The sequence below is a fragment of the Lepus europaeus genome, chromosome 5 (assembly GCF_033115175.1).
Source record: "Lepus europaeus isolate LE1 chromosome 5, mLepTim1.pri, whole genome shotgun sequence".
NCBI classification, from domain to species: domain Eukaryota; kingdom Metazoa; phylum Chordata; class Mammalia; order Lagomorpha; family Leporidae; genus Lepus; species Lepus europaeus.
Genome location: NC_084831.1, coordinates 81,556,808 through 81,582,847, shown reverse-complemented (window position 1 = coordinate 81,582,847; position 26,040 = coordinate 81,556,808).

The following is a 26,040-nucleotide window of genomic DNA, read 5'->3' as shown; positions in this document are numbered from 1 at the left end:
AAGAGAGAGAGAGAGAGAGAGAGAGAGAGAGAGAGAGATGTTTCTCACTTCTTTCTATTCCAGAGAGAATATAAAAGTAATAATCCCACCCAATAATTATCTTTTTTTTAAAATTTATTGGACAAATAGAGTTAGACAGTGAGAAGAGAGTAATCTTCAGTCTGTTGCTTGGGGGACCAGAGACTGTGAGTCCTTCCCTGAACTAGACCACTTTCTCAACCCCTGCTCTACCCACTCTGGACCCGGTCCCATCCCTTCTGGACCCGGTCCCAATCCCATGGTTATTTGCCTTTTCAACGCTGTCACCTTCCCTGTCTTCTCCCCCCTCAACTCACCACGAGGGCTGATCTACTTTCTGCACAGCTCTGGTGTGCTCATTCTCACAAGGTTCTCTCCACTATGCCTTTTTGAAATCCTATACTCAGTGGCTCAGTTTCACTTTTGCAGGGCGGTGTTTGAACTGACATGGCAAGGATGCTGCTACTGTCTAGAGCTTCAGTCCCTGCACGCTGATGGCACAAAATGCCCCGCTCTCAAGCCTGGGGACCCAGAGGCCTCAGTGGATAACTTTCACCATCTGGGAGGAAGCAACTCCATATTTGGCTCTAGGTCACCTACCAGGTAGGTCCTAGGACAGCATTGAAACATGCATAGAGCACTGTCTCTGTGTCGTGACAAAGCCAACATGTAGAGGAGTCTGTAGATATTAATTTGTCAAGTGGAGAATATTTTCTTCTAAGATGCATGTCGATGTGAGTAGGCAAATAAGGTCTGATTATATGGGTTTTAAAAGGCTACTAATAGGTGCTGGCACTGTGGCGTAGCAGGTAAAGCCTCCACCTGCAGTGCCAGCATCCCATATGGGTGCTGGTTCAAGTCCCGGATGCTCCACTCTCAATCCAGCTCTCTGCTACGGCCTGGGAAAGCAGTGGAAGATGGCTCAAGTTCTTGGGCCCCTGCACCTGTGTGGGAGACCCGGAGGAAGCTCCTGGCTCCTGGATCTGGATAAATGCAGCTCCAGCCATTGCAGCCATCTGGGGAATGAACCATTGGGTGGAAAATCTCTCTCTCTCCCTACCTCTGCCTCTCTGCCTTTCAAATAAATAAATAAATAAATCCTTTTTTAAAAAAAGTCTACTGATAATGATGAAGCCCAGAGACTCTGGGAGCTAAAAAAATGGAAAGAAGAATAGTAAAGCACAATTTTACTAAGTAATAGAAATAATCATATAGCAATTATAACCTACTATTTGATTTTTGTACTTTATCACCTTACTACAATAATTATGCATTCTATTTTGCATAAATTATGTCAAACTTATACATGGTTAATTTGTATACTGTTTCCTCTCTTTTTTCAGTAGTCACAATAGGTTGGTCAAGTTTTTAAAAATACAGCATGATTAATTACCACAACTTTCAAAAAACTCAAATACATAAATAAGTTTTAATAAGGTAATACAAGATATCCCTAAAAAACTGATATATACTTTGTTTCCACATGTTAAAATTTCATGACATTTTGTATCATGAAATAGATATTGTTCATAATGTATGATATTGACATAATGCATACTTTACTCAACAGAATATAAACCTGCTCTCTAAATATGAAATAGGTTTAAGAAAGTAGGTTTGCCGTAGAGACTAGCAAGTAACTGGAGCTTTCCAGAACACTCCAGGTGGATGAGAACAGCATTCTTCCTTTTAGAGAAACAACAGACTCACTGGAGAGGCTGCAAGTGTGTGATAGCATGGACTCTGGAGCCCTAACATCCGGCTTCACATCTCAGTTCTGTTGCTTCCTGAACAACTTATTAAACTCAGTGTCCTCCATTCTAGGTGGAAATACAACAATCTCCATCACCACATTCTATGGAACCAAACCAGAGCTTCCCTTTCTCAAAATTACACAGTGGGCCTGGGAGCCTGGATAGCAAATGAGCTGTCAGACAGCTCTGGCAAGGGAATGTCAGACCAGATTTGGGTGCCGTATAAACCTGAGGATGGTAGAATCCCCCAGGAAGATTAAGCACCTTTAACTTAAGACTCTCGAATGGCAGACACAATCCAAGAATAGGTTCAAATTTATTGTGTTATTTTCTATGTCAGCAAAAGACCAAAGTTGGGTCCGGCTGGGATTAGTAGCTATTGTAGTTATTTAGACATACATATTACAATTAAGTGGCATATTATATACATATTTGGGATCTTCAAAATGTTCACGGAAAATGCAGATTACAAAAAAAAACCACATGGATTTCAAATTTTCTTTGAAATCATTTTTTGCACCAAAAAATGTATCTTTTAATTTCAATTCCATGGATTTTTTAAAGTATCCTTGTACTTATAAATTTGGTGAGTGCTAAAATAGCAAAAAATTAAACCAGAAAGAGTGGCATATGAATGTGCATGTGTTTTCATAAATGATATACACAACCTCGCACTCCTACCCCCCACGAATGGAAGCAGGAACTGAAATCGAATGCCATGCTCAGTCTACATAGGAAGGCTTGCCACTTACACAGAGGACTGCAACTTAGGCACCATTATTCACCTGGTGACAGGTGCCTACCTTGTCGATGCGGTATCTAAAGGGAAATAAACAGCCTCACACATGCAAGCCTTGCAAACCAAACCTAAAAGTGATGGCTCTTGTCACTTCCCCAACAACTTGAGCAAAACTCCTTCATTCCTCTGACTTAGTGGGAAGAACCCCAGAATGCTGGATTCTGAGCCTGCCTCTGCCTCGGAGCATCTGTGGGGCCGGAGGCTGGTTACCTCACCTTGCTGAGCTGCAATTTCCTCAGAAGGAGGTTGGACCCCATAATTTATAAGGCGCCTTGTCACTCTTAGACGATAGGACTTCGAACTCCATGTATGTGGGGAGCTGGCAGGAGGATAGAGCAAATTAGCTCTGACAAGAAAGAGAACTTGTGTGGCTCAAAAAGTACTGACTACACATTTAAGCTTCAGACAGAATGCCTTGGAAATTTGTAACTACTTAGTATCTGGTGTGAATGCCAGGTACTCCAGTAATTTCCAGGTCTATATACCTGTTTCAGCAATATGCGAAAAATACGTAGAGCTTCGCTAACCATGAACCATCATTCTCGCTCTCATAAAATGTTTACTGTTTCTCCTTTTTGCAATTTTGAGGTAAAGGGGAAAAAGGAAATCTTCCTTTCTCATGGATGCCATGGACATCAATCCAATTAACTTTCAGTCTGATAAAATGAGTCCATACTACTACTATTCCTAAAACTGAATCACAGGGGGACTGGCACTGTGGCATAGTAGGTAAAGCCTCTGCCTGCAGTGCCGGCATCCCATATGGGCACCGGTTCTAGTCCCGGCTGCTGCACCTCTAATCCAGCTCTCAGAGAGCTATGGCCTGGGAAAGCAGTAAAAGATGGCCCAAGTGCTTGGGCCCCTGCACCCATGTGGGAGACCTGGAGGAAGCTCCTGGTTCCTGGCTTCGGATCAGCTCAGTTCCAGCCACTGTGGCCATCTGGGGAGTGAACTAGCAGATGGAAGACTTCTCTCTCTCTCTCTCTCTCTCTCTCTCTCTCTCTCTCTCTCTGCCTCTGCCCTCTGTAACTCTGCCTTTCAAATAAATAAATAAAATAAATAAATCTTAAAAAAAAAAAACTGAATCACAGAAACATGTGCCCAGTATCACGTGGCTAGGGATGACTGATGCTGAAAATCAGGAAGTCTGGCTTCAGAGTCTGGGGTTCTAGCTAGTATGTGGTGCTTAATTTCCTGCTTGTGTTTCTTTTAGCTTTTTTTTTTCAATACCACGTTCCCACTACACAGTTTTAAAGCTTTGGGCTTAAACTAACTTCTCTGGCTGCTGACAGGTATTTGCCAACTCTCCCAGAACAAAAATGATGAGATCATAGCAGAACAGCCAAACAATTTCTCAACTCTGAGAATCTCCTTCAAACTAGGCACTGTACAGAATCCCACAGGTAACAGAAAAAAACATAGATAAATACTGTTACATCCTTCTTAGGATTGCATTGGATCAACCTCACAGTTTCATGGTGATGGTCTTAGACGGCTCTGCCATGACAGGAAACCTTGGAAGGAAAGCAGTAAGCATCAGGTTCAATTTTGAGGGTTGTTCCTGCTAGTTATACAGAGTTCACTTTGACCAGAGTGGTTAGCTTTCCCAAGCAGTCCCACTGTTCCCAAAGGGTGATCCTTGAAGCTGGAGTCCTTCTGCGCTCCCGTCTGGAGATGAGTTCCTGATTTCAGAGAGCACAGCTCACATCAAGACCATCAGCTCCCTGTGGTGTGGGGGGTCCTGAAAGTTGGATGAAGTTGGCAATGGACCAACGATATCAACTACCCACCGTCAGTTCTCTTCCCCCTACCTTTTTTACTCCCCCCAGGGCGCCTGAGAAAAGCTGAGCTTTATGGGACAACTCACCTAACATACTTAACACACTGGCTAAGGGTTCATTAAAAACTGCCTTAAAAAGTTGGCCTCATTACCAAGCAATATGAAGAGGAAGAAACAGATTGTACTGAAAAGTCAGGAATTTCCAGCTGTTAGAATGAACCACCACAAGGACTGTGGAGATGTACCGTCTCAAGAATGGAAAGAAAATGCCGACAAGGGTTACACTGTGCACGGCACCCACTGTTAGCAGACAATCAGGTGATCCTGATGAGAGAGCGCCTCTTTCCCAGTTGGCGGACAGAGGCCGTAACGGTTATACAGTGGGTGCCCAGAGAGATCCCAGTGAGAGAGCAAGGGGAAGGAAAAACCCTTTGCAGAGGAAACAAATATCAAAGATGGACCCTGGCGGAGGGCATGATCTGTTTAGCTGGGGAAGGTGGGCCCCTGATGTGATAAAAGACAATATGAGGAAAGTCTGATAAAAAGCATATTTTTAAACTGCTGTGCTTGAGACAGCGTGGCTTAGTGCTAGGGCTTGCTTCATGGCTCCAGCTTCAAAGTTGCACTGGCTCTGAGCCCCTCTCCCTGCTCGGGAAGGCTGCTCCTTCCTGCAAGGCAGGGCGGACATTTTTGGCGTGGTCGTCTGCAGAAGTTTGCATTGGCACCCTCTGGATTGAAACTGGACTCTGGATAAACACGGTTCTGCAGTTCCCAGCGCTGCCAGGCCCTTAAATTCCATAAATATCAGTATTCATCCCCCTCCTCCCGGCCTAGGGAAAATGAAAATAAAATGAAACTGTATTGGAGATTGTTTCCCTTGAATAAACACCAAACATCCTCTAAAAACCAAAACTACTCTCCCCTCTGATATTAAACCCAGTAATTACACCATGAAACCTAAGCTGAGAAATTCAAGCTTGGGAAGGTAAAATTGTGGAGAAAGGAAGAAACCTGGGAAAACGTGTCCACCTTCTGCACGCACATAGACTGTCCATCTGCCACCACGATGCTACCAACCTCGCACGGCCCCACTGTTTCCATGCTGCACCCCCTCCCACCCTGACCCAGAATAGTTGACTCAAAAGCTTAAGCATCTCAGCTTTAAGGAAAGTGATGCCTTTTAGTGTCGCTGAGTTTATTTTGTAATTCTGCGAATGTGGGTTTTCCTCCACTTAGGAACTGATGAAGTCTGAAAGTGGATGCCAGTGCTGTGACATCCTGTCTCACAGGTAGCCCATCTACCAGTTGGCTAAGGGGAAGCCATGCTGTTTCAAATCAGGCCCAGTTCCTGACTGTTTGCTGACGTAGCCATTGTCCTCCTAAGTGAAATAATATTCTTAAGGCCTCTCCAGCACTCTGCTTCCAGGGACATTAAAATGCTTTGAAACTTACAATGCGGTGGAGATATTGGGAGATTTCTGTTTTTCTCACCTCTTTATCCTAACTTTGCCTTGTTCTGAGTAAGCTGGCTAACAATAAAAGACTTTTTAGGGGCTGGCACTGTGGTGTAGTGGGTAAAGCCACTGCCTGCAGCCAGCATCTCATATGGGCACTGGTTTAAGTCCTGGCTGCTCCGCTTCTGATCCAGCTCTCTGCTATGGCCTGGGAAAGCGGTAGAAGACGGCCCAAGTCCTTGGGCCCCTGCACCCACATGGGAGACCTGGAGGAAGCTCCTGGCTCCTGGCTTCAGATCGGTGTAGTTCTGGCCGTTGTGGCCACCAGTGGATGGAAGCTCTCTCTCTTTCCCTCCCTTTTCTCTCTCCTCTCTCTCTCTCTCCCTCTCTCTGCTTCTGCCTCTGTAACTCTGCCTTTCAAATAAATAAATCAATATTTTTTAAAAAAAGAATTTTGAGTTTCAGTACAGAGTTCATTTATTTCATTTAATATTTCATTATGAACATAGGCTTAGAATAGTTTGGACCATTGATGTTACATCTTTTAATATAAGTTTTTTTCTTCTGCTTTAAAGGAGTTTCATCCTATTTCATGATTTGGTGTATGTACTAGATAGGATGAAGTTAATATAACAGCTAAATAAATGAACTCTGAGGACATTTAGCCAAATTCATCCCATTGAATTGGATTTCTCAAGTTTGTTTTTAAAGGGAACCTGTCTACTCTTCAGGGTACTTCTTTGTACTTTTGTCCTTTCCCCCAATCTATTCTATTAACAATATCTTTCTCTCTTTCTTTCCAGAAAGATGTGATTAGGTTCTTATCTTGCTTTTTTAATGTGTCTTTCTGCTTTCTTAATTCAGGTCCCAGTTACATCAGTGCCAACCAGGGCCTTGTCCTACACCATCCTGCTACGTCTGTGGGTGCCGTTGCTAGACTGCAAGGTCAATGCCTGCTGGCTCTATGTAGGGAGTCTCCTTCTGCTGACCCAAATCGGAAACAATTTAAACTTTGCTTGTGGCCTTGTCTTTCTCTTCCATGTTCCATTTCTACATGTTCTCAAGCCTTCTTTTCCTCGGGCAAAGATAGATGAGAGTCAGAACTTTTTATTGTCATGGTGCCACAGGCCATTTGATTCTACAGATGATAGTCTTTCACACACCTGTGAACACACAGATAAGCAGGACAGTGCATAAAAACTCTTTTATTAAAGGCTAAGATACGCCACAGACACAGCCATGTGGGGCTACCAGCTCCTGTCCCAGCATGGCTTCCTCTATTTTTTCCTCCAACCGCTTGTAAAGCATCATTTTGATGTTTTATTTTTATAATTGTTTATTAAATTCTAAGCTGAACTCACATGCTATGGAACCCATCTTCAGAGTAAATGTAGAACAAAATAGTAAGTCCAGTTTCTGAGCTGAATGGCAAAAATAGAGTCCCAACTTTCAGATAGACATGTATTTATAAATTTATAGCAAACAAAACAAGAGCTCTTGCCATGTGGGAAAGAATTAGTGTAAGCACAATATTTAAGAACTAAGTTCTAGGTTTAAGAACTGTGTGGCTTAATGACAATTTTACTTTAGGATAATGGAAGACGGTTCTATCGTGGAGAACAGGGTTTGGGTAGAACAGAAAGATGAGAAGAAAAAAAAAAGGCCCATAGAGTTGTTAAGTCTTGAGGCCTTTATGTCATTGCAGTCACTCAATAAACCCTTACTGACAATCAGGTGCCTATTTGTTGGAGCTAACATGGATGTAGGATCACACACATGGATAAAGAGCACAGTAGAATCAATTGTATATGAATTTGAGTTTATCTGGGCTGAGAAAATGTAAAAATGAAGACTGACTGATGTTAGCCACATTCACAGTGCTAGACTTACATTTCAGAATCTCTATTTATTAATGAAAAACAGATATGTTTGCTAAGAATACCTTTTCTGACTTGTGAAATTGTCTTCCTCATTTAAAAAATACAGTCTATCTGGGAAACTATTCAATGAGAAATAAAGTTGAATTATCTTAAAGGTTGTATCATCAAGAAACAGCCACATGACAAATGTTCTCCAATGGAATCATAAATAGGTGAAGCAGACCATAACAATGAGGAGCCAACTAGCGTCAGAATGTACTCACTCTCCCAGACAATGCTGGTTCAAGATGCATCTGCATTTCTAAAACTTAGCAATTTTAATCTGACTATATAACAGGTTATAGTTAATTAAACAAACAAGGATTTACTATTAGTGCTCTTTGGTTTCCTCAAAAAGGCTTAGGATTTACCCTGGCATCACCAACAGCCAATTCACAAATAACATCAAAGAATGTCTTCTAATAATTCATTTCCAGAATTGTACATATACATTCAGGTTTGGTTATGATGACTCTGTTAGACATGTACACATTTTCAAACAACGAGTTCATGAAAAGGCAATTGTCAAGAATCAAGAGATTTAGAGAACATTTATTTCTTTGTGATCGGTTTGTTGTCTACTTACTCTGCATTAGATGCTATGCATGTTTAGCTTTTTGCATGTACTTTCTGGGTCTCTTTTGTTATACCATCTAGACTTCATCACATGAGTCTTACGTTGAAATAACCCCACGAGCTATACATTTTCACAACTCTTACTTGAACCAGCAACTATTGTGTTAGTACATTCATTTAATAACTGAAAATTTCTTGTTTAAGGGAAGCTAGAGAGTCCACAAATGGAAAGTGTTTAGCAGGACCCAAAGCAAACCCCTACAAATGAGGTGTCAGTGTTTCTCTGCTGCTGGGACTGATCATGTCCTTATAATGCAGTAGCTGTTGGCAGCCTTAAAAACCAACAGCCTTGTAACCACAGCAGCCATGAGGATCAGTAACTGAGCACCCACAGAGGGTGACCCAAATTCCCCAGCTTCAGAGAAGTCTGATGTTAGTCAGAGCTGGGGACTGATGAAGATTCTCAGTTACATTTCTTACAAGCACAAGTCTCAAAGTAAACAATATTATTGTGTGTGAGAGAAAATTAAAAATATTTACTCCTCTTCTCAGTAAATGTTCATTTTGTAAAGCTTGTGTTGCTACTTATTCATGTTCTTTTTCCACCACCAGGAATAGGACGGATATGACTGGAAGTTTATAGTTGGTTCATTTTTATACATTTACCTAGTTTGGTAATATGTAGCAATAAGGGGCGGCACTGCTGGAATGACAGTTTCCACCCTCAAAATTCTTTTCCTCTATAAAAACAGTGAGAATATTGACAAGAATGGCTAAAAAACCAACTTTTAAAAACTGTGACTATTAACTGAAGCTTGCAAAATCCTATGAGTATTTATTCAAGAAAAACTGCTAACTCACAGTAAGAAGAGCAAGTTTTGTGGTGTTCAAACTTAGCGTGTTCATTTTCCCTTCTCCATGGCAGTCTTGAAAACCAATAGCCTCGTAACCAAAACAGCCATGAAAATCCGAGGCTGAGCACCCGCAGAGGGTGACCCAAATTCTCCATCTCCAGAGAATTCTGATAATTAGACTTGCCTGGGATTTCCTTGGAAGACCCATTCACAAACTTGCCTTTACTTGACCTGACTTGGCATTTATGCCCCGAGAACAGAATTTTTTCATGGACATTTGTTGAAAACAATGGCAATTATTTAGCATCTCAGTGGCCTAAACTCATAAAAACGGTTGGAGCAAACAAGAAGCCTACTAAAACACTTAAAAAATATATAAAAAAAGAAAACCTGGGGAATGAGATGGTCATAAAGGGCTTGAAAAACTCTGACAATCTCGCTGTGTGTAGGACTGTGCACCTGCTGATGAAAGACCTCAGAAGGCCCTAATGTCTAAACTCTGACTGATCTTGAAGCTCTCTACAAGCCTCGAGCCCTAAATGAAAGTGAATTTGGATGCCGGTGCCATGGCTCACTTGGGTAATCCTCTGCCTGCGGTGCCAGCACCCTGGGCTCTAGTCCTGGTTGGGGCGCTGGTTCTGTGCCGGTTGTTCCTCTTCCAGTCCAGCTCTCTGCTGTGGCCCGGGAAGGCAATAGAGGATGGCCCAAGTCCTTGGGCCCTGCAGTCCCTTGGGAGTTCAGGAGGAGGCACCTGGCTCCTGGCTTCGGATCTGCGCAGAGCGCTGGACATAGCGGCCATTTGGGGGTGAACCAATGGAAGGAAGACCTTTCTCTTTGTCTCTGTCTCTCTCACTGTCTAACTCTGCCTGTCAAAAAAAAAAAAAAAAGTGAATTCAGAGCTATAAATTGTCTGCCTGAGCATCAAAAATGACCCCAAATATCTAAACACATTCCTTTAGCCAAAGATGGGAGAATTATATGATCAAGGTATTTAAGGAAGTCTCTGTCCAATTAAACTAATTTAACAGCCTTCAGGGGCCACACATAACAAAGAAAACAGATTTTTATGGATTAATTAATAGCAGGAGAGTTATTAAATAAGCAAATAAGAATAAGAATAACAAATGACAACAAAAAATCTGTTGAGATGGAACCCCCAGAATTACTAGGATATATTTTACAAACATCTAATTTCAAACACAGTAAAAATTAAAGAACATTCACCAAAAAGAGAAAAACATGCCCTTACAGAAGATAAAACAAGATCGTAGAAACTTTCCCTGAGGATACCCAGATGATGGACTTACTAGACAAAGAATTTAAATCAGCTATTAAGAAGAATATGTTTTTAAAAATCTAAAGGAAACCAGGTCTAAAGAACAAAGGGAAATATGAAAAAGATCTTTAACAATGATGAAATATCTATCAATAAATAGAAACTACTAAAAGAACCAAATGGAAATTCTGGAGTTGAAAAGTACAATAACTAAAATGAAAATTTACTAGACGAGTTCAACAACAAATTGTAACTAGCAGTAAAATGATCAAAAGACACGCAGGTAAAATCAAAAGAGATTATCCAGGCTGAATAGCAGGGAAACATGTTCAAATTTTGTTCTTTCTTTGCAAAGATAACACAATTTACACACCTGTAACTAGACTGATGAAGAAAGAAAAAAATAAAGAAAGCATTCGATTTCCAAAGTCAAGAAGGAAAAAGCAGTCATTACTAATGCACTTATCAAAAATAAAAAATATTATAAGGGAATACAATGAATAACTGTACGCCAAAAATTTAGATAACATACAGGGACATAAAATATTGAAAATGGTTCAAAAATAAATTTTAAAATCTGTGTACATTTCTTACAAATAAAGAGATTAAATTATTTATCACATATACAAACACACACAAACACACACACACACACACTCACACACAAAACTTCCTGCAGCAGCAGCAATAGTAACAACAAAAATAGGCTTAAGTAGTTTCTGTTGGTAAAGTCTATGAACTGGTTATAGAGAATCAACACAGAACCTACATAAACTTTTCCAAAAACTAGGAAAGAAGGAAAATCTCACCACCTCATATCAGCGTTTCTCTGATAAAATAGCCAGAAAACATTATGAGAAAATTGTTATCCCTCACAAAGATAGTCACAAAAGTCTAAACAAAATACAAGCAAAGGAAATGCAATATTTTTTTTTGAAGAACCATCATCATGACCAAGTAAATTTTATCCAAGGAGTTTAAGTCTGTTTCAAAATATAAAAATCAATCAACACAATATGCCTTATTAACAGATTAAGCTTTGGACAAAAAAAGTAATATATTTTCACGACAAAAATACTCAACACAATCAGGAAGATGAAGAAATATCTTTGATCTCTAAAAGGCAAAGGTATCTATGAAAAAAATGAAACCAAAAAGCAAAATATGGGTAACATCATACTTAATTATAAAAGACTATAACTTCTCCCTCCCACCAACATCAGGACACAAACATGCTCTTCTGTCAGCATCATACTAGAGATTTCAGCCAGAGAAATTAGACTAAAACAAAACAAAAGCAAATAAAAAGCATGCAGTTTCAAAAGGTGGGTATAACATAGCTTCCATTCACACATGGTATGATTTTAGATTCAGAAAAATCCCAAGAAATCACAAAACCACTATGTGAACCAATAAACAAGTAAGTATACAGGATATGCTGGCAATGATCACTCTAAAAATTATATTAAGAAAGCGTTATTTTTGCAATAGATCTAAAAGAATAGCATACCTGCAAATAAAGTTAACAAAAATACATCAAAAAGAATAAAAAATTATGGAGAGACATTGGAGAAGACCTAAATAAGTGGAAAGATGTATCATATTTGTTGATTGGAAGAGTTAAAATTGTTGTATGGCAACCATTTCCAAATGGATAGGCAGGTTCAGCACAATCCTTATTAAATTCCTGTTGCTTTACTTAACAAGCTAATCTTAAAATTCACTTGGAAAGGCAAGAAACCCAGGAGAGCCAAAGAGCCTTGAAAAAGGAAGAAAAATGTTAGAGGACTCATACTTCCCAATTTCAAAGCTTATTATGAAGTTATAGCACTCAAGACAGTGTGGTGGTGGCACAAGAATGGACATATACATTAACAGAATAGAATTGAAATTCCAAAAAGCAACTTAGATTTACAGTCAATTGATTTTCAATAACAGTATAAAGACATCTTTGGAATAGGGAGAGTTTCTTCAATAAATAAGCTCTGGACAATTAGACATTCACATGTAAAACCATGGAACGGATCTATGATCTATTTTGAATTAATTTTTATATGACCTAAATATAAGAGCTAAATCTGTTAAACTCTTTGAAGAGATCAAATATCAATTTTTGTGAACTTGAGTTAAACACTGGTTTCTTAGATATAACACCTAAAGCACAAATATCAAAGAAAAACTATTTTATTTATTTTGTATAATAAAAGAAGAAAGTACTTTTTAATTCAATAAAAGTAAGCCTTTCTGAGACTGACGTATCCATATATATAAAAACTAATATATATATATATATACATATATATATATATATATATATATAGTATGTCTTAAAATCTGGTATTGTGATGGCTCTGGATTTGTTTTTGTTGTGTAAAAGTGCTTTAGCTAGTCAGAGTCTTCTGTGCTTCCATATGAATTTTAGAATCATTTTTCTATATCTGAGAAGAATATCCTTGGTATTTTGAATGGTATAACATTGAATCTTTTAATTGCTTTAGGTTATATGTGCCTTTTGATGATATTGATTTGTGCAATCCATAAAAATGGAAAATCTTTCCATTTCTTTGTGTCTTCTTTTATTTCTTTATTTAATGTCTTGTAATTCTCATCATAGAAAATATTGACTTCCTTGGTTAAATTTATTCCAAGGTATTTGATTTTTTTTGTGGCTATTGTGAATGGGATTCATCTTAGAAGTTCTTTCCCAGCTGTGGCATTGTCTGTGTATACAAAGGCTATTTATTTTTGTGTGTTTCTTTTATTTATTTATTTATTTGACAGGTAGAGTTGTAGACAGTGAGAGAGAGAGACAGAGAGAAAGGTCTTCCATCCATTGATTCATTCCCCAAATGACCACTATGGCCGGCACTGTGTCAATCTGAAGCCAGGAGCCAGGTGCTTCCTCCTGGTCTCCCATGAGGGTGCAGGGGTCCAAGCACTTGGGCCATCCTCCACTGCCCTCCTGGGCCATGGCAGAGAGATGGACTGGAAGAGGAGCAACCGGGACTAGAAGCCAGTGCCCATATCGGATGCCAGCGCTGCAGGCAGAAGATTAACAAAGTGAGCCATGGCGCTGGCCCCATGTGTGTTACTTTTATATCCTGGGGCTGGCACTGTGGTGCAGTGGGCTAAGACTACACCTATGGTGCAGGAATCCCATATGAGTGCTGGTTCAAGTCCTAGCTGCTCCACTTCCAATCCAGCTCTCTGCTATGGTCTGGGAAAGCAGTAGAAGATGGCTCTAGTGCTTGGGCCCTTTCCCCCATGTGGGCTTTTGGCTTCAGATTGGCTCAGCTCTGGCCACTGGTTCACTGGGGAGTGAACCAGCAGATGGACAATCTTTCTCTCTGTCTCTCTGTCTCTCTCTGTAACTCTACCTCTCAAATAAACAGAATAAAAAAATCTAAAAAAAATTATAAAGTTTTTATATCCTGCCACTTCATCAAACTCTTCTATGAGTTCCATGAAAGGGTGTTGTATTTTATTGAATGCTTTGTCTGCATCTATGGATATAATCATATGTTTTTTTGTTCTTTAATTTGTTAATGTGATGTACCAAACTGATTGATTTGTGAATGTTGCACCACCCTTGCATACCTGGGATAAATCCCACTTGGTCCAGGTGAATGATCTTTCTGATGTGTTGCTGGATTCCATTGTCTAGAATTGTGTTAGGGATTTTCATGTCTACATTCATCAGAGAAATTGACTATATTTCCCTTTCTCTGTTATATTGTTTTCAAGTTTAGGAATTAAGGTGAGGCTAGCTTCATAGAAGAAGTTTGGGAAGATTCCCTCCCTTTCCATTCTTTTTTGAATAGCTTAAAAAAATTGGAATTAGTTCTTCTTTAAATGTCTGGTAGAATTCAGCAGTGAAGACATCTGGTCCTGCGCTTTCTTGTTTGCTGGGGAGGTTTTTATTACTGATTCAATTTCCATCTTTGTTATTGCTCTATTTAGGTTTTCTATGTCTTCATGGCTCAATTTAGGTGTGTTGTACATATCCAGGAATCTATCCATTCCTTCTAGGTTTCCTGATTTTTTTATTTCCATAGTGTATGTTGTTATATTTCCTTTTTCATCTCTAGGAGTCTTCTCCCTCCTTTTTTTTGTTAGTTGGGCAATTGGTGTGTCAATTTTATTTATTTATTTATTTTTAAAAAACAAGCTTTTCATTTCATGAATCTTTTGTATTTTTTGTTTCATTTTTGTTTTAAAATATCCAGGTGACCTGTAATTAGCTGCATATATGTTTATAGTAGTCACATCTTGCTGTTGAATTGATCCCTTAATCACTACATAGTGCCCTTTGTCTTTTTAAACAGTTTTTGTGTTAAAGACTGTTTTGTCTGATATTATGATGGCTACACCAGCTCTTTTTTGGTTTCTGTTAGCGTGGAATATCTTTTTCCATCCTTTCACTTTCAGTCTGTGTGTATCTTTGTTGGTGAGATGTGTTTTTTGTAGGCAGCAAATAGATGGGTTTTGTTTTTTAATCCATTCAGCCAGTCTATCTTTTAACTGGAGAGTTAAGGCCATTTACATTCAAGGTGACTATTGTTAAGTAGCTTGGCTCTAACATTTTTCTATAAATATTCCTATTGTTTACTTTGGATTTCCTTTGTACTCTTGCTGGGAGATTTTCTGCATTCATCTTCGTTCTTCCCTGCTGGTTGCTGGCAGTGTGGAAATGAGCTGGCCCAGCTGTTATGTATGTTCAAAATGGCTCTGCTCTCTTGACTAGTTACAGGACACTAGCAACAGGTGGTCAGTGTGAGAAAGGTATCTCTTTTTCGTTCCTTCTAGGTTGGTAGGCACATTTGTCCCCAACAGGGCTCCAAGCCAGACTCACAGAGCTTTATTGTCAACGGCTCGGGCTGCTGCCGTCTGGTGTCACCTCACTCTCCAAAGTTGGTGCTGAGGCTTTCAGCTGCTGTGGTGCTGAGCTGTGTGCATCCACACCTCCACATAGGTCCACAGTGTCCTGCGTGGAGTTTCCTCTACCATTTTCTCCCTAACTCTTTCCTGAGACTGTACTCTCTCCACTTTTTTTTTTTTTTTTTTTTGACGGGCAGAGTGGACAGTGAGAGAGAGACACAGTGAGAAAGGTCTTCCTTTTTCCGTTAGTTCATCCCTCAATGGCCGCTGCAGCCAGTGCACTGTGGCCGGCGCACCGTGCTGATCTGTAGCCAGGAGCCAGGTGCTTCCTCCTGGTCTCCCATGTGGCTGCAGGGCCCAAGCACTTGGGCCATCCTCCACTGCACTCCCAGGCCACAGCAGAGAGCTGGACTGGAAGAGGGGCAACCGGGACAGAATTCGGCACCTCGACCGGGACTAGAACCCAGTGTGCTGGTGCCACAGGTGGAGGATCAGCCTATTGAGCCATGGCACCGGCCTCTCCACTTTTTTTTTAAACTATCTTCCCCTAGACTAGAGCAGTAAGCTTCCACCGTATTCCGCCATCTTGAAACCTCCCTGAAAAACTGTTTTAATAGGATATCAAAATGAAAAACATTTGCTCCCTAGAGAAACAAGTCATGAAAGTGAAAAAGACAACAGAATGGGAAAAATATTTGCAACGTGGATTCTTACCCAAAATTATTTTAAAAATTCTTACAATTCAATAATAAAAGTCAAAAAATTACTTTGAAAAATGGGCAAAGGAGTTTAATAGACATTTCTCCAAAGAAGATTCCCAAATGGCCAGTAGGCACATGAGGAGATGAATAATATGAACCTGTAAGCACATACAAATTAAACCACAATGAGATGTCACTTTACACATATCCACACGGCAATAGTAACAAAGACAGATAATTGCTAGTTTTGCCAGACATGTGGAGAAATTGCAACCCTTATATATCGCTTATAGGCATGTAAAATGATGTAGTCTCTTTGGAAAGTAGTTTGGCAGTTACTCAAATTGTTAAACATCGTTATCATTTACCTCAACTATCCCACTCTTATGTTTATACCAAGAAAAGGAAAACATTTCTGCACAAAACCTCATATAGTAATATCCATAAAAATTTATTCATAGTAGTGAAAAGGCATAATAAACCCAAATGCCCTTCAAGTGATGAATGGATAAACAAACTGTGGCATAGCCACACGATAGAATATTATTCAGTCATAAAAGGAGTTTTGTATGGATACCTACTAAAGCAGGTAGATGAACCTTGAAAGCGTGATGCTAAGGTGAAAGAAGCCAGACACCAAAGACCACGTACTACATGATTTCATTTACATGAAATCATCAGGAAAATCAGTAAACAGATATAAACAAAAGGTTGGTTAGTGATTGCCAGAGGCGGGCAGGAGGATGGAATTGTTAATGTCTACAAATGGGTACCCGGCTTATTTGGGAAATGATGAGACTGTTCTAAGATGGTGGTGATGACTATGTAACTTTGTGACTCTACTGAAAACCACTGAATCATGTTCTTTTAAAGGTAGAATGTTACAGTATTGAAGCTAGATCTTAATGTCAAATTATGAATCAGTGAAGAGGAGTAAGATAAACACTCTCAGATTGTGGAAGATTTCTCTATTTTCTCCTGTGGGAGTTAGTGGGTTCCTATTATTTGTTAGTCCCAGTAACAAACACCAGAGATGCAAGAGTGGTTGATTTCAGTTAGCAGATGTAAAAGAGTAAAGAGGTGATGATCAAGGATCATCACAAGGCACAGGGTAAGATGTCTTGTACTCTTAGTCATTGTATTTTCCCTTTTTACATCTTCTTCCTCACAGGAGTACACAAGCTTACTTATAAATATCAGAATTTCTGCAATGTGAGAACTCTGTTATAGGCAATTAGGTAAACAATATGCTCCTGGAGAAAACAAAAAAGTGGCTGCACCTAGGTTGAGTAACTCATCCCAGACAGCTTTGCAGGGATGGTGTTGGGCTAAATTGATAGGTGAGTAGGGAGAGGTTAGCAAGGATAATTGAAAATTGTGAAGGGTACACAGAATCCATTAGTGAAAGTCGTCGTATGGGGGGGTTGGAGGTAAGGCAGGACAACCAGGTATATGAAGTTGATTGTAGGCATTTCCATTTATTATTTAACAACCACTCACTATTACATTTAATTCTCATAACAATCCTATGAGGTAGGTGTTATTATTCACCTCCATTTTAGAGGTAAAATTTCTAGGGCATTGACAAGCATTTTGCCCACAGTTATACAGTATGTGGTACAATTAGGATTTGAGCACATCTGGCTTCAGGGTGCAAGGTTTTAATCACTACATTAACACATCTACTACATTTTTAAAGAAATGACAAGGAGATTACTGGGGCAGATGTTTGGTGTAGTAGTTAAGACCCCACTTGGGAGGCCTGCATTCCTTATCAAAGTGCTTGGATTTAAGTCTTATCTCTGCTCCTGATTTCAGCTTCTTGCTTATGCATACCCTGGGTGGCAGTGGTTGGTGGCTTAAGTAAGGGGTTGGGTCCCTGCTACCCACATGAAAGGCCTGGATTAAGTCTGGGTCTCTTGGTTTTGGCTTGGCCCAGCCGACACTGTTGCAGGCATTCAGGGAGTGAACCAGTAGATGGACCTCTTCTTCTGTCTGTCCAGTTTTCATCTCTCTCTCTCTCTCTCCCTAACCAAATGAACATAAACTTGACTTTTTAAAGTTCATGGAAAATGGAATTATAAGATACATTTTAAAAAACAGACTATAAAAAGAACAGGCAATCATGATTCCAGATTTCTTCTATGTATGTCAAGCTGAAGAGCTGTTAGTCCCGCCCCATTCCTCTTATTGACTTTGACATGTCCTTCAGTTCTTTCTGAGAACTCTGAGGCCATTTTCTGTCTGATCGGGAATAGATGCTTCACATTTTTCTACTTGGACTTTCTATTCTAATTAACAAATAGTCAACCTTATTTGACTTCTTCAATTTATAAACATTGTGTAGACACTTACTATGTGCCTTGACTCTAAGCTTAATTGGCTACTGGTGGTGAGCCCATACACTGTAGTGGGAGAGATAGAAACAAAAGAACACGCTATCCTGCAACATAGCAGAGTGCCCATGGGAGCCCTGGTGGAGAGGCTGCAGCAAGGGCTCAGAAGGGTAACGCTGGCTGGCGGGCACAGTTCCACGGCTGACCCACTCACCAGCATCGCTGTGATGCAAGGACAAGCCAGCCATGGAGGGTTGCACAGGCTCTCTGACACTCCGTGGTCCCTGCACACAGAGACCCTATCTCTTCCCATTCCAGAGATGATCCTCTGGGAACATCGTTCAGAAAAACATCCTATGGCAGAATCTACAATTAAATAATTGTACTGCAGGGTGACCTCAGAGTGGATTTTCATGGCAGGGTGTTCATCATTCACTGGCTCTCCCTGTGTGAAACATTTCCTTTTCCAGTACTCCGGATCCTAATCACGTTCTTTTTTCCTCCCACCAGCTCAGTTGTCATTGACTTCCCCAAATACATATTCAGTCATTGCAGTCTGTCCTCATGAGTCAGTGCCTTCAGACCAATGATCAATTGTTTACGTGGCTTTGAACTCCCACTAATTTATCTTTATCAGGTAGGTGTGAGGGTGCATGTGAATAAAGGCAAAAGTTGAGGCATGGTGTCAACTCATGTTGCCAGTCATTCTCATACCCTGTGATGACACCGCTCCTGTGCTTGGAAGGGCTTAGAGAGAAAGGGGAGGAATGGAGACTCTCTCATGTACTAAGTTCATGCTGATGTACAATCTTTTGTTAAAAGCAGTGCTTCAAGTTTCTGTGAATTTCAGAGCCTTAGGTACCTATCAGAGTTCTACCAATGAAGCATGCAATTATTTCTTCTAACTTCTTTGTTTTTAACCACAAAAGTAGTCCATAGTCAGTGCAAAATGATTCAAATGACACAGAAGCAGTAAAACAAATCCAGCCATCTCCTTCCTCCTCCCGTGCAGAACAGTCGGGATCTATCCTCCACACCTTCTTCCACTTGTTTCTGTGTTTTGCACTGGGATTACACCATCCACAACATTTTATAACTAACACTCTTTACCTGTCACCAAATCTTAAACTTTGTTATGTGCTTATATAATGAAGTATGCCTTACAATTTTCAGAAGCTACACGTTTTTCCATTCTACTGAATCTGCTCTAACTTATGACATTATCTGATGTGTTTTCCTTTCCAGATACATTTTCAGGTAAAAGATTGGAGGGGGGCCAGTGTTGTGGTACAGCTGGCTAAGTCACCACTTATGGCAACAGCATCCCATATTACAGTGCTTGTTTGAGGCCTGGTCACTCCACTAGCTTCCTGCTAATGTGTCTGGGAAGGCGATGAAAGGGCCCATGGCACAGATTTGGTAGGCCAGGATGGAATTCTTGGACCCTGGCTTCACCTGGCCTAATCCTGGTTGTTGTAACCATTTGGAGAGTGAACCTGCTGGTTTGAAAATCTCTCTCCCCCTTCCTCCCTCTTTGTCACTCTGCCTTTTAAATGAATAAGTATGCCTCTTTTAAAAGAAAGAGATAGAGGATTTTAAATGTTCTGAGAATTCTTGTTAGAATTGTTTAAATTGTTCTTTGATTTGAAACATTGCTGTTTCCACTAAGATCAAATTTCCTTTATCTTTTGGCCAATCTTTTTCCTTCTCCATCTTGGGCTAGTTTTCCTCAACTGCCTAGTTCTCCTTTGTGGTTAGATCACTCTTAGAAAACGAGTTACTGCTACCTAGTGTAGGAAACTAGCAGAAGCTTGCTCGTAGATTTGTAGGGATGCATTTCCCAATAGCCTTCTTTCTTTATTGAGAAGCTGGTCATGGGCCTTGAATTCTTAGTCAAAGAATGTTAAAGACAGGAAACTATTAGGATATTATAATGGCAGGAACAGATTAAGATACCATGTAGGACATCTTCATCCCATATGTGCCTGGGTTCAATACCATCCATGGTTCAATACCATCCAAGCCACTGTCTCCTGGGCAGGGAGCCAACTATATCCCTGTAGCAGCATTTGGTTGACCGCCTGGTTGCTGAAGGCCTTGGTTCATTCCATTACCACCTCTTGTAAGCACTTAAACAGACACTGTAGTATAAAAGACAGGGTGAGATCCTGAGTGGCATTAACTAGGTAGTGAAAGGATTTCATAGGGGAGAGGATATGAGGGGGGCTCTGGACCCTTGTGAAGACTGTTTGATGGAGGTGGTTTAAAGCTGATCCCAACCCAGACTGGGAGAATAGCCATTCATCTTTTGCAGGTAGAGGGGTCTGTCTGTACAGAAATTCTGAACAATCATACAACATTAAGTGGGGCAGAGGACCATCAATACACACAGATCGAGAGTAGAACCATTGATGTTAGAGTAGAGACTATGATTACAAAGGAATGAGGCCCCAAATGGGCTAGACAGGGTCTAGAACGAAGGGCAGAGTCATTATTGGAGAACCTAAGAAAGCTGCTATCAACTAAGTTCTCCGATTGAGAGGCAAATAGAAACTGATAGAAAGGGCCTGATTATAATCAGGTGGGCTTTAAGGACTTGTCAGTTATGAGGCCTAGACCTACCTATCTCTTCACATGGGGTATAAACCTCCTTGGGGAAGGCACCCTGTTCACTTCCATTACCTAACTGACCTAAGAGGAGAACTGGTGTAGGAGGAGAGCTGGCCAGGTAAAGGCAGGTGGCACCTTCTGCCTGCAACGTTATTGACCCTACTTGGCCATACCCTTAGCAGCCATGGTCACTTTGGAAGTTGGGCTGAGTAAAGGGCTTTCAGCTTAAAGCCAGCAAGATCTGTGGCTCTGACCTGCAGGTCCTTCAACTCCAGGGCAGTTCCATTTCCAGTGACCCAACTCTTGGCTGCAGAGCTGCCAGGGCTCTTCATAAACTGACTTCTGCTGAAGCCCTGGATTTCCCATTGAAAGCCACTGTTGTAGACTGGCCTGGTGGGTCTCTTTGAGGGCAGATCACTGCACAGAGCTGCCTTAATAGGCCTGCCCCCTATCTTTACATTGCTTCTGATACCTAGCTTTCTTTTCCTCCTGGTTTTGTTAATGCAGATGAGAGGATGCAAGTCAAGGGGGTGCTCAAGTCCCATCTCTAATCTTCAGTGGCCTAAACTGGAAGTCTGTAGTCACAGGCGTGTTCTGATAATATTTTTTTTTTTTTGAGGTAGTCAATGCCCATGAGGAAAACTATGTCCTCATTTTTAAATTTTCTCTCCTTTTGTTTGGTCAGAAAGGGAGGTTTTGCCTGTTTACTGTGCCCATGGCGAAGTAAATCTAGCTGTAAAATTATAATTTAAGCTTTCATTTTGGCTATGCTATTACAGAAAAGATCACCAATTCTTGAAATGTATGACCCTGCACTTGACCATTCTTTAGTTGAGAAGAAATACTCTTAACTTCTACTATATTAGGCTGTGGATTCCCAAGTTGTGTCTTCTTGATTCCCAGGTTGTGTCTTCTTGGTCAGTCCAGCACGGCCTGCTTTTTTTAAAATTTATTTTTTATTTTTATTTTTGACAGGCAGAGTGGACAGTGAGAGAGAGACAGAGAGAAAGGTCTTCCTTTGCCGTTGCTTCACCCTCCAATGGCTGCTGTGGCCGGCGCACCGCGCTGATCCGAAGCCAGGAGCCAGGTGCTTCTCCTGGTCTCCCATGGGGTGCAGGGCCCAAGCACTTGGGCCATCCTCCACTGCACTCCTAAGGCCACAGCAGAGAGCTGGACAGGAAGAGGAGCAACTGGGACAGAATCCGGCGCCCTGACCGGGACTAGAACCCGGTGTGCCGGCACCGCAGGTGGAGGATTAGCCTATTGAGCCGCAGCGCTGGCTGCACCACCTGCTTTTTAACTCCCAGCCTTTCCTCTATTCCTTCTGATGTAGTCCTGCTCCCTCTTTCTGTGTTACCAGCACTGTTGGGCATATGTGTGTCTACACTCAGCCCTCCACATCTGTGGGTTCTGTATTCACAGACCTAACCAACTGCAGATAAAAAAATATTAAGACAAAAGAATTACATCTGAACTGAACATTCATAGCATATTTTTTCTTTTCATTATTCCCTGAACAATACATTATAATAACTATTTACACATCATTTACATTGTATTAGGTACTAAGTAATCTAGAGATGATTTAAAAGATGTGGGAGAGTATGCTTAGGTTGTATGCAAATGATACAGCATTTTATGTAAAGGACTTGAATATCTGCAGGTTTTGTTTTCCCAGAGGGGTCCTGAAACCAATTCCGCACAAAATACACCAAGGGGAAGAAAGGAAAATAGAGTCACCTGCTAAGTCTGTCATTTGGAACCAAGCTCTTGTTAAAGACCCCTTGGAGCAAGACTTTCATCTCAGTGTTGAGGGTAAAAAGTGTCAAGGAGTGTTAAAGTATATTGTTGTTTTTTTCTTAGTACTATTGTGCATTTTCTCTTATGTCCTGTATTCTGTCTATTCTTATATTAAACCTGATATAAGAATATATAAGATAATATATAATCTGATTTTATATTTTTGTTGTGTTATTTCACATCTGCTTTTACAAGTCCTACACATTATTTATATATTTAGTTACCTAATTTTTTTCTCTCAGGTAATATTGATGGAAATTTTTATTGATGTAATTTTTTTTAACTCTAGGTACAAATATAAATGGTCTTTCACACGTAAAGCTAACAAACAATTTTATTATCATTTCAGGTTAAATACATATATATAGATAAATGAATAAGCTGGATTAATAAAATTTATAAAATATTCACAAATTTAGAAAATATAGTTATATGATTTCATTATAAAGAAATTCATGGAATATGTTAGAAAGCTTTTTCACACTTACAAAAACATATAAAATCTATACTTATATAATCATGATGATAAATTTAGATGTAATTGTGATTTTAAAAATAAAATCTTTAATACACATATTATAACTTCTTACTCAAAAATGTGGCATATCCCACATATATTTGATGGTTCTCTTGTGTCCTTTACTTGGTAAAATTTTATATTTTTGTATTTTTTGTAGACTCTGTGTGTAGTTCAATAAATTTGTTTCTAAATATTTTATATTTTTTCTTATGAACAAATATTTATTTCATTATAATTTCAGACTTTTAAATTGAACAATATGAAAGTTACCTTTCTGTATATTTAGCTTTGTAAATAGTCAAATTAGTAAGTAAATTAATATTAATTTGAATTCTTTGTGTTTAGTAAATAGTAACTTACAGACAAATAAATTATCTATTCCAAAATTTATATCTATCTTTCTTTTTCCTTGTCTTTTACAGAGAATAAAATTAAATTCACTATTCATAATTTTTTCTTTAGTTTTTAACCATTAAACATGATTATTTGCCAGAGATTTTTTTCTCTTTTATGAATCATCCTATTCCCAACACACTTACAGAAACAAAAAAGTAAAACAGAGACCACTGATAATGTCAATAAAATCACAATAACAATTTCAACAAGAATTTGAAATTCTGAATTTTATACAGGGAGTAGAATTTGTAAATTAGTTAGAAACATTTATAAAAGAAGAATAATGAAAAGGAATATGTTGTGTCTGGTAAAAATTCTACTTTTAAAATATAGCAAATGTAATTATAAATTAAGATAACTTATTTATTCATTTACCCAATACTTGCAAGCAGTAGGGTTGCTAGATGAAATGCATGCACACACACAAAAATACAAGACACAAGTTAATTTTTTTTTTTTTTTTTTGCCAGGCAGAGTTAGACAGTGAAAGAGAGACAGAGTTATAGACAGTGAGAGAGAGAGACAGAGAGAAAGGTCTTCCTTCCATTGGTTCACCCCCCTAATGGCCGCTATGGCCGGTGCCACGCCGAAACCAGGAGCCAGGCACTTCCTCCTGGTCTCCCATGCAGGTGCAGGGCCCAAGCACTTGGGCCATCCTCCACTGCCCTCCTGGGCCACAGCAGAGAGCTGGACTGGAAGAGGAGCAACCGGGACTAATACCCAGCACCCCAACTGGGACTAGAACTCGGGGTGCCAGTGCTGCAGGCAGAGGATTAGCCTAGTGAGCCACGGCACCGGCCAACACAAGTTAAATTTATTTTTTTTAATTTTTTAATTTTTTTTTTTATTTTTTTGACAGGCAGAGTGGATAGTGAGAGAGAGACAGAGAAAGGTCTTCCTTTTTGCCGTTGGTTCACCCTCCAATGGCCTCTGCGGCCGGCTCATTGCACTGATCCGAAGCCAGGAGCCAGGTGCTTCTCCTGGTCTCCCATGCGGGTGCAGGGCCCAAGGACTTGGGCCATCCTCCACTGCCTTCTCGGGCCATAGCAGAGAGCTGGCCTGGAAGAGGGACAATCGGGATAGAATCCGGCGTCCCAACCAGGACTAGAACCCAGTGTGCCGGCGCCGCAAGGCGGAGGATTAGCCTGTTAAGCCACGGCGCCGGCCACAAGTTAAATTTAAATGTAAAATAAATGAATAATTTTTATTGTACATATATGTCCCAGGAAATATTTGGGAGATAGTCATTAAAATATTAATTGTTTATCTGAAATTCAAAGATAACTGCAAGTTCTCTGTTTCACCTGGAATCTTAACCAAGTACTTGGTTTGTGTCACCAGGGTACAGCAATGGAGAAACAGACAAGAATCTTGCCCTCATAAACCTCTCAAAAATAGCATATATATAGCTGTAACGAATATACAACACAAAAGCAGATCAGGGTGCATTTGAGTACCTAGATTATCGTAAGGATAATTTTTCAAGTTAGCACAAGAAAACTATTGTAAAAATGTCATTGATGTTCCACAAAAAGAGAACTAACAGAGCTAGATTTCTATTTTACACCATATACAAAATTTAAATATATGACAACTAAAAAGCAAACTGAAGTGTATAAGAACATTTTTATTTTCTTAGCATGGGCAAAATATTTCTAAATAAGATGCAAAACTGAAAATTTATAAAGGAAATATTGACAGATTTGATTAAAATTTCAAGAGGTCTACAGAGACAAATGATAAATTGGAGGAAAATATTTGTAGGAGCTGGGTCCGTGGAGTGGAAAGTTAAGCATGCACCTGTAGTCCCAGCATCCCATTTGGGTGCTGGGTTGAGACCTGGCTGCTCTATTTCTGATCCAGCTCCCTGCTAATGCACCTGGGAAAGCAGCAGAAGATGGTCTAAATACTTGGGACCTTGATCTCATGTGTGAAAACCAAAAGAGCTCCTGGTTGCTGGCTTCAGCTTGCCCTAGCTTCAGCCATTGTGGCCATTTGGAAAGTGAACCAGCAAAAGGAAGATCTCTCTCTCTCTCTCTCTCTCTCTCTCTCTCTCTCTCTTTTCCCTTCTCTCTTTGTATTCTGCTTTTCAAATAAATAAATAAATCTTTAAAAATATATTTGTAATATATGCAAAGGTACTTCAAAAAGTTTGTGCAAAAATAAAATAAAAAGGAAATCTATTCCAGAGTGAAAAAATTTTGAAAGCCATGCATGGTTCTTCATAAAACATATGTTCATGAAGTTTTTGAAGATACCTTGTATGCATAGGTTTTGAAAAATTTTTGTACCATGCCTTTGAGGCCATTTTGGGAACCAGTGGATGCAAGAGCTCTCTCTCTTCTCTCTTTCTCTGTCTCTCTCTCTTC